Source organism: Pseudopipra pipra, chromosome 2 (genome assembly GCF_036250125.1).
Source record: "Pseudopipra pipra isolate bDixPip1 chromosome 2, bDixPip1.hap1, whole genome shotgun sequence".
Lineage (NCBI taxonomy): Eukaryota > Metazoa > Chordata > Aves > Passeriformes > Pipridae > Pseudopipra > Pseudopipra pipra.
The window spans coordinates 93,485,196-93,493,294 of NC_087550.1; the positions used below are offsets into that span (position 1 = coordinate 93,485,196).

General features: G+C 44.4%; 1 long non-coding RNA gene across 1 annotated transcript; it reads left to right on the forward strand.

Annotated features, from left to right (window-relative positions):
- Positions 1 to 3,210: 3,210 nt before the first annotated feature.
- Positions 3,211 to 4,589, forward strand: LOC135407085 (uncharacterized). Its single transcript, XR_010426690.1, has 3 exons — positions 3,211 to 3,354; positions 3,959 to 4,122; positions 4,343 to 4,589. It is a non-coding gene; the product is annotated as an uncharacterized LOC135407085 (long non-coding RNA).
- Positions 4,590 to 8,099: the final 3,510 nt, after the last annotated feature.

Genomic DNA, 8,099 nt, shown 5'->3' on the forward strand with positions numbered 1-8,099 from the left:
GTGCTGCTCCGGCGGCGTGGGCGGTTCTGCGCGCGGCTGGAGGTAGCTGCAGCTCGGGGCAGGTCCCGGCGCGGGGGCAGGCTCGGCAGATGCTGGTTCGGCGATGGCAGACCGTGGGGTTCCGGCGCTGGCGGCTGGTGTCCCGGCGCAGACTGCAAGCTCGGGACAGCGGCGGCGGCGGCGGCGGCGGCGGGGGGGCTAGGACCCGCGGGGGCGGCTCCGGCGGCGTGCTCGGGGCCGCGCGGTCCTAGCGCCCGGGCCGGGGCCGCGCGGGGCGGCGTCCGCAGACGCGGGGCGTCCCCGGCGCGCGCGGCTCGGCGGGCGCCGCGAGGCGCCGGGTTGGCGGCGAAAAGCGGCAGAAAGTTCTTTTGGGGTTTCCGCGGTTTCTGAAAGGTTTTTCCTCAACTTGAAGGGTCTACACTATCGTCACTAACAGGCAGGGGCCGGCAGGAGTTTGGCCAAGTCTCCTCCGGTGCGCAAGACGCGCAGGGGCAGCCAGCACACTGCTTGGCTCGGCCGCTTCTTGGGTACTTTCAAACTACGGGTTTAGTAGTTGCTAGGCAACAGGCACTAGGTGCCGGCCGGCGGTGCAGCGGCACGGAGTTCTGCGCTTTCCGCTGGGCAGAAAGGCAATGCGGGGGTCGCGCGGTGGGGCTGGGATGGTACGGGCGGCAGCGAAAGCTTCTCGCACGTGATCCAGCAGCAGTCGGTAGCGGAATACCGCATTTACCAAATGACCGACACTTAGGGAATCAACAGGCTTTTCCCTGACGATCTTAAGGTGCTCCGCAGCTCGGGGCTCCGAGCTGCAGCCACGTCTCGCCCAGGGATCAGTCTTAGACGTGCGGTTTCGCTCCAGACAAACTCACCGCCTTTGATGTTGCATGGACCCACTCCGCTCTCTCCGGCTGCCTGCTCTGACCTCTCGGCTTCTTCCTTAACTCTTTCTTCTCTTCTTCCGTGCACTACCTAATCTTTTTTGAGCTCGCTAACTAACTATCCGTCTCTTAGATGCCACTAAGACCACGGGGTTTACTGACGTCAAAGTTTTTTGCGGTAAAGACTCCCATCTCCGAAAATCGAGACGATCCCGGAGTCACCGGCTAATCTCCTGATTCAGGATGAAATATCTCGCTTAATATAAGCTAAAATTGTCCCTGTTCGGGCGCCATATGTAGCATGTGACCCTTGTATAACAAGGAATAAGTGATGCTCCTCGTGCGGTGGTGAGACAAAGAGATTTTATTCGAACTCGCGCGCCCTTTTATCCTTACATATCATGTGACTTTCTTAACCAACCAGTTTACTAACTCTGGGGCATGCTCCTTGGGCTCTGTACCTGGCACATCCTCTGTGCCACCTTTGGCCCGCCCCTACAGAATATTTGAATTGTATTGCAATTTTGTACATCATCTCCCTTCTCAGGTGCTTCACAGGTATGGGGAGAGGCTGAGGGAGCTGGGGTTGTTCAGCCTGGAGAAGAGGAGGCTCAGAGGTGACCTCATCACCATCTATAACTACCTGAAGAGAAGTTCCAGCCAGGTGGGGGTTGGTCTCTTCTCTCAGGCACTCAGCAATAGGACAAGGGGGCACGGGCTTAAGCTCCGCCAGGGGAAATTTAAGTTGGATATCAGGAGAAAATTCTTTACAGAGAGAGTGATCAGGCATTGGAATGGGCTGCCCAGAGAGGTGGTGGATTCACCATCCCTGGAGATTTTTAAACGCAGATTGGACGTGGCACTGAGTACCATGATCTAGTAAATGGACTGGATTTGGACCAAGGGTTGGACTCGATGATCTCGGAGGTCTTTTCCAACCCAATCGATTCTATGATTCTATGATTCTGTTCTAGGTTCACTTCGGGCTCTCTCTGGCTGTGACCTGACAGAAACGTTTATACTTTGGATGCTTCAGAGCTGCCATTCTTCAAAATTGCATGTAACTCTATTTGCTCAGTTCTGCATGCAAGGGGAAGACAGATTCTAATTTTCACCCTGTTATGTGTACATTTGCTAGTTGTTTGTATTTGTTGTACTTCTATTCTGGGCTTCCATCCAATACCTTTTATTAACATTTTTTCGTGGCTGTCTTTTCCATTCCACATCCGATCTTTTATTTATTTTTATTTTTAACTTATTCCCACACTTGTAATTTTATTTTTAGCATGTCCTGCAGTCTTTTCTGCTGTTTACTGCAGCTTTTTTCTTCACAACATCCCTCAGCAAGGGCTTCATGTTTCAATAACAATGTTCCATTTAAACTCTCTAAAGAAGTCTTCTTGTGTTTTCATCCACTGGCATAGGATCTCCCTGTCCTAATGCTTTGAAATGGAGCCTGTCACAATATTCAGCTTAAAAGTGATCTTCTGCGGCCAAGAATTTATTTTGCATTGTACAGAAATAAGATGTTAGGCTTCTTATTTAGTGGAGGTCTTTCCCACCTTCTAACAGGGTAGTGGAAAAATGTTGCAGCCAAGCCTGGCACACTGGTAATGTATTTTTGTATTTGTACTACTGGTCTGAAAAGTCTGGTTCAGTTTCCCTTCAGATTTAGGGAGTTGGTGAGACAGATCAATCCAACATCTACACTTCTATCTCTGGTTAACCTCCATCTTCTGTTAAGGTCTTGTTCCATATCCTCATGGGCTAGGAGCACATTTACCAGAAGAAACTGTAGGGATTTGAAACCCTGTAAACTGGAAGACTTTGTTGCGCAGGCCTGGAAAGATATGAGGTCCCTGTGTACTGGGGGCTATCTCATCCTGACATCTGACTAACAAGCACTTCATAGAGATGATCTTGAGAGGTGGCAACCATGGAGGTTGCTGTCCCCTATAGAATCATTGTCTTTGTGACCCGTCTGACTCAGCCACCTTTTTGTGCTTTGGAGACACTTCCAAAGATGGAAGGTAGAGAGACTGTTACAGCTCAGGTGACCCTTCTGTCCCAGATCCCTGCTCTGACTGGCACTGGGCTCTCTGACTTGTAGAAGCTGTGGTCAGATGCCTGGCCAAACCTGGGTCCACATAATACCAGCATTGCAGAGGCATTTATAGAGGCGTTGATTAACTCTCCTTGTGAGATTAGGGCCCACAAATCTCCTGAGTATCCAACTCCCAAATAGATGAACCCATATCAGCTTTGGTCTGTCAGGAGCCACACTGTGCACACCTCCAGCTAGAAAAGCCCTTGGAAGCACTAGGTAACAAAGGGGCTTTTCATTCAATGTCTCTCTGTCTCTTCAAATAGCAAAGGTTAAACAAGTCAAGAGGTGTCAAGAGAAGATTCTGGAGCACACTAAGTAGAAAGAGTTTTACAACATGCATTCGGCAACCATAAGCAACTAAAACAGGAGGTAACTGAGCTGGTAACAAACCTGTGGTTTCCTGTCACTAAAATGTATGTGAAAAAGGTAAAGATACATGTTTTTAAGAAAATTTTTTAATTGTGCCTTGGGAATTGTAGGGCACTGCCAGGGCAATGGTTAAGGACCATTCACAGTATGGCAGAAATCTAATATCTGACAATCAGTGAGGAAACCTGGTGTGGTTTCCCTGAAATAAATATTGTGCTATTCAGTTTTGAGTTCTTTGAGGTAGTCAGAAAAAATACCAACATAACACTTTAAAATGCTCCTATGGAGTTTTGTACATGAACCCAAAAGCTACCATACTCTCACAGACATCTCACCCAATAAATAAAGAAGGGATAAACATCGGTGGGACAGAATATATAGTGGCTAAATAGGATAAATATTGTCAGCACAGCAGCAATTTTCTGCACAACTGTTTTATTTAGGATGTTTCTGGGGATGAACAGGTCCATCACTTGAACAGAGTTTGAAAATGAACGATACAGAAAGGGCATCTTGACTTCAAATTCCTGATTTCTGGTGCAGTAATTCCTCAGCTACTTAGCAGTCCTCTGTCTCTTACCAGTAAAATGTTGCCATCCTTTAGGTGGAATATCTATTTTTCTGCATCATCTACAGTGCTTCAGAGGAGGACTGGGACTGCTTTTAGTGTGAGAACTCTAAAATTCCAACAAATATGAACACTCTGTGCCCCTTATTGCCTCTTTGCTTATCCACTAATTGGTGAGACTTGCTGCATTTTCCATAAAGGTAAGGTCTACAGCTTTTGAATCTGAAGTAATTTTAACTTCACATAACATGGCTACAAAGTTTGGAATCGGGATTTAGCATTGCTATTGTTGTTTTGACTGGACAAAAGTCCTAGATGTACCAGGACAAATCATCATCCCGGGTATAGGACATATAGGCTCTGTTTTCCCATCTGTTTCTTTATTTTGTGATTCCATGTGCCCTGCTTCTGGTATGGGAGATGTTGAAGCAGTTTGGACCACCATGGTAACATTGTCCTGCTTATCAGCTGTTTGTCCAGTCCTGGAGAAGCATCATTGTTGTCCATCAAAAGGCTGATCACTTTGAGAGGACAGTATGAACAAATTCACTAAGGTTTCATCTGAGCAAGACAGAGCTGATGCTGAAGAAGGAATCTCCAGGAACATGAATATCCTGGGGGGAAGAGAGATTTCATTTCTTAGAGAGCATTTGCCTATTTTTCCACACATCACTGGCAGTACAGGAGTGTGTTTATTACCCTATGTCCATCTTGAGCGAGGTGTGGTGAGAAAGGCAGCGCCTTACTGATTTTTGGAGTGATGTATTTCCTCTTCCTGGGTGTATCCCTAGGGCTGGCAAGCTATCAGGGAAGACACTAGAAGGTATGCCAGCTGAGATGTGCCATCCTGGAACAGGGCACTTCCCAGGGCTGTGCCTATGCTAGCACAGCTCACTCCTGATGGAGCGCAGCAGTTTAATGGGTCGAAATCTACCTCCTTCATTTCTTCTTCTTCCCCAGGCCAGAAGAGGTTAACAGGCACTTGAACAGGGATTCCCCAGCTTTAATTGTCTAGCAGTTTCTAGTAAGATACTTTCAGTGGAAGACTCTTGACTCTGGAGTTCTCTTCCAAGGAAGCCCAGAATGGGCTCACTGACCCGTGGGGCACAGACAAGCTTTCACCTGAAGGAGAAATGGGCAATCTGGTTTTGTTCTGAAATTACACACAGAGAAAGGAGAAAACCATTGTGAAGCAGTGGTTTGGTGAACTTTGTGCATCCTTTCTGTGTTAGGCACATATTATACATAAAAAAAAATTGAATGACTGGTAACACAAACTGCATATTAGCTCCCTTGTTTGTTTTGATCCCGGAGTTTTCAAAGATGGGATTACTTTGCTGTTCCCTATATTCATTCACCCAATGCTACCACCACCCATAAAGACTTGGCATCTTGAAAATGAAACAAAAACAGCTGAATGTCTTATCCCCAATGGCCATTCCATTAGTTTGTGGTTTGGACAATGGTATTAAAAATCACTCTTCAACATAAATGTTGGCAACAGACATTTTTTCATAACCTAAGTGACCATGATGTTCCAGTTTGAATAGAACTTTCTGAAATCCACTGATATTTCAGGGATGCCGAATGGCAAAGAGTGTCAGAAAATCCATTCCTCTGCTTCTTCATCATATTTTTCTGTACCTCAGCTTGCCCAGAGAAGAGTCATTCAGTGTAATTTACTCTGTGATGGACAGACTACACAAATCTGCTAGCATGCTCTTCTTCTGTGGATCATTATTGAATTAGATGTGCAGGCAGAAGAATCTGAATGTCATGCAATCTAGAATTGTTTCATCTTGGCTTTCAGTTTACAACCCAAGCTTGTAAGCAGGTGTATCTCCAGTGACTTCATTTATTTCTGGCTTCACTAAAGATTTGTCGAAGTGAAATCCGCCTCTTTCCCACTGGCAGAATCTTATGGACAACAGTAGCCAGCAATCTCATGGTAATACCAATAATCAAGAATTGGAATCCAATGCATATGCCAAAAAATGTTATTTTCTACGAAGAGAGAAATCTATGTGGAATACACAGGTAGGCTGGTGGTTTTTAAATCTATTTATGATTTTATCTAAAATTTTATTTAAATTATTTCAATTGGCTTCAGCAAAGAGTACAGATGGTTTGAGAACTCTTGGGCTACAGTTTAACTGGATGACTCAGAAGTGTTTCCAGGCTCCTAGGTTGGAACGTAAACTCTAACTACACTTTAACTCCGTGTTGGAGTGAGATGTATGTGCCTGTTGTAACACTGCTCTCTAGCAAGGCAACTTTTATGTATGGGCTAAAGAGGAGCTACACCAAGTTCTGCTAGATGCCCTCTGCAGACAAGAGGTATCCAGCCAGGATGTGGATTTGTCAAAGCAAACAGTGCAGAGATTCAAGTTGTAGCTGTGTTATTCACATCATACTCATGGGATAATAATGTTATTTTCAAGCTGTCTAACCCCAGTAACTGTATGCAGCTTGGGAGGTGGGCTTAAGAGAGAACTAGGAAGGGAGGGAACACTTTGAATGACTTCATTAATTATTTTGGATTAGGAGATGTCATTGAGCATCATGACAGCAGTGTGGCTTCATATTTATAAAACTGTTCATATTTTACATGTCACAGTACAAAGATGTACATGAAGAGGCTTTGAGATCTTATGTAGGAAAATGCATGGTGTGTGCAAGTCAGAACACACCCAAATTGCTTGTGTCTGTAAATTTACTTTTCCACTGAAACTCCAATTTGCCATGATCCCCAGAAGCTCCTTCTCAATGAAGGGATGAGGTTACTGAGGTTTAGTTCTGGATTTCAGCAGCTCCTGGCTTTGTAATCTCCACTGATGCCAGTTCTTGGAGCAATTTGCATTTGAGTGATTAAGGGATGCTTTGTCCTTCAGGTTTTGTAGGTCATTTCACTATTAGAAGCTTGCAATATTTCTGCCAGACTCTCTCTCTCTCTCCCTCTTTCTTTCTTCAAAAAAAAATAAAAAAAATAAAAAAAAAGCAAACCCGATCATTTTATCTAGGACCTTATAAGAGTCATTGGTGAGATCAGAAGCTTTAATGGAGCTGTTTATTGTAGTTCAGATAATCTCTAGCAGCATCTTCCTGGAGCTATAACAATGGAAGGGTATTTTATAGCTTTGAGCGTAATAGTATCCTATGGGAAAAAAATGTCTTTATTATCTCAAACTCTTTATCTCAGACTTAAAGAGCACACTAGAGAGACATTTTTATATATATTTATCTCAACACTTAATAAGAACAGAAATAGACCAAAGAACAATCTTTACCTAAATTATTGAGTCTACAGGACTTCTTACCTCTTTGTATTTGAATGTGTGCAGACAGTTTGAAAACAAGCTACCACTCGTGACAAGAGTAATTATTTTAATCTTTGTCCTGGAAACTTACTGCATTTACTCTTTGGTTGCGGAGGAACCAACTGGGAAACATGGGTAGCTCAAATTTTTCTTTTTAAGAAAAAGTCTCCATGTCTTGTACACTGGCCTTTGGCAGGAGCCCACTGGACACCTGTGCTCCCAAACCTGGTCTGGTAGAAGTGCCCACTACAGATGTCAGAGCTCTTTTGTTGACTTCCTATTAGTCGCCACTTAATGGATGTGAGCCGAACACGGCTTTGCCTAAGCACTTATCAATAGACAGCAAACATTCTTCTTTCCATGGGCAAAGGGTCAAACTGTTTTGCCTGGCTATAAAGCTGTGCCAGATAATTGCTGGTGATTAGCAATTTTAATTACCAGGTGCTAGGGGTCGTTGCTTGTGGAGCTTTTTTTGCTGTTGTTGTAATTGGGCAGGCTGTCAATAGGTAGGGCTTATTGTAAGCATGGCGTGTATTTTACAGATACATCATGCATCCTTTTAAAGCAGGTAAAATAAATTCAGTAGCATAACGTGCTTCTGTTTGCATCTGATTAGCTGCATAGTGCTCCAACAGGTTTTTCAATAAAACTTGTCTGATACAGGAATCTTTAATACAACTTACTAAAGCAGCTTTTAATCCCCTTGTAAACACTTGTGTGTACTATTGTTATTGAAGAGAGGCAATGATTTTAAAGTCTTTTCCTGCTACATTGGTCAAGTTGGAACTAAGCTTGTCAAACATGTTCTACCTCACTGGTTTTGCATGCAGACTTTTAGGGGGTTTTCATAGAATCACAAA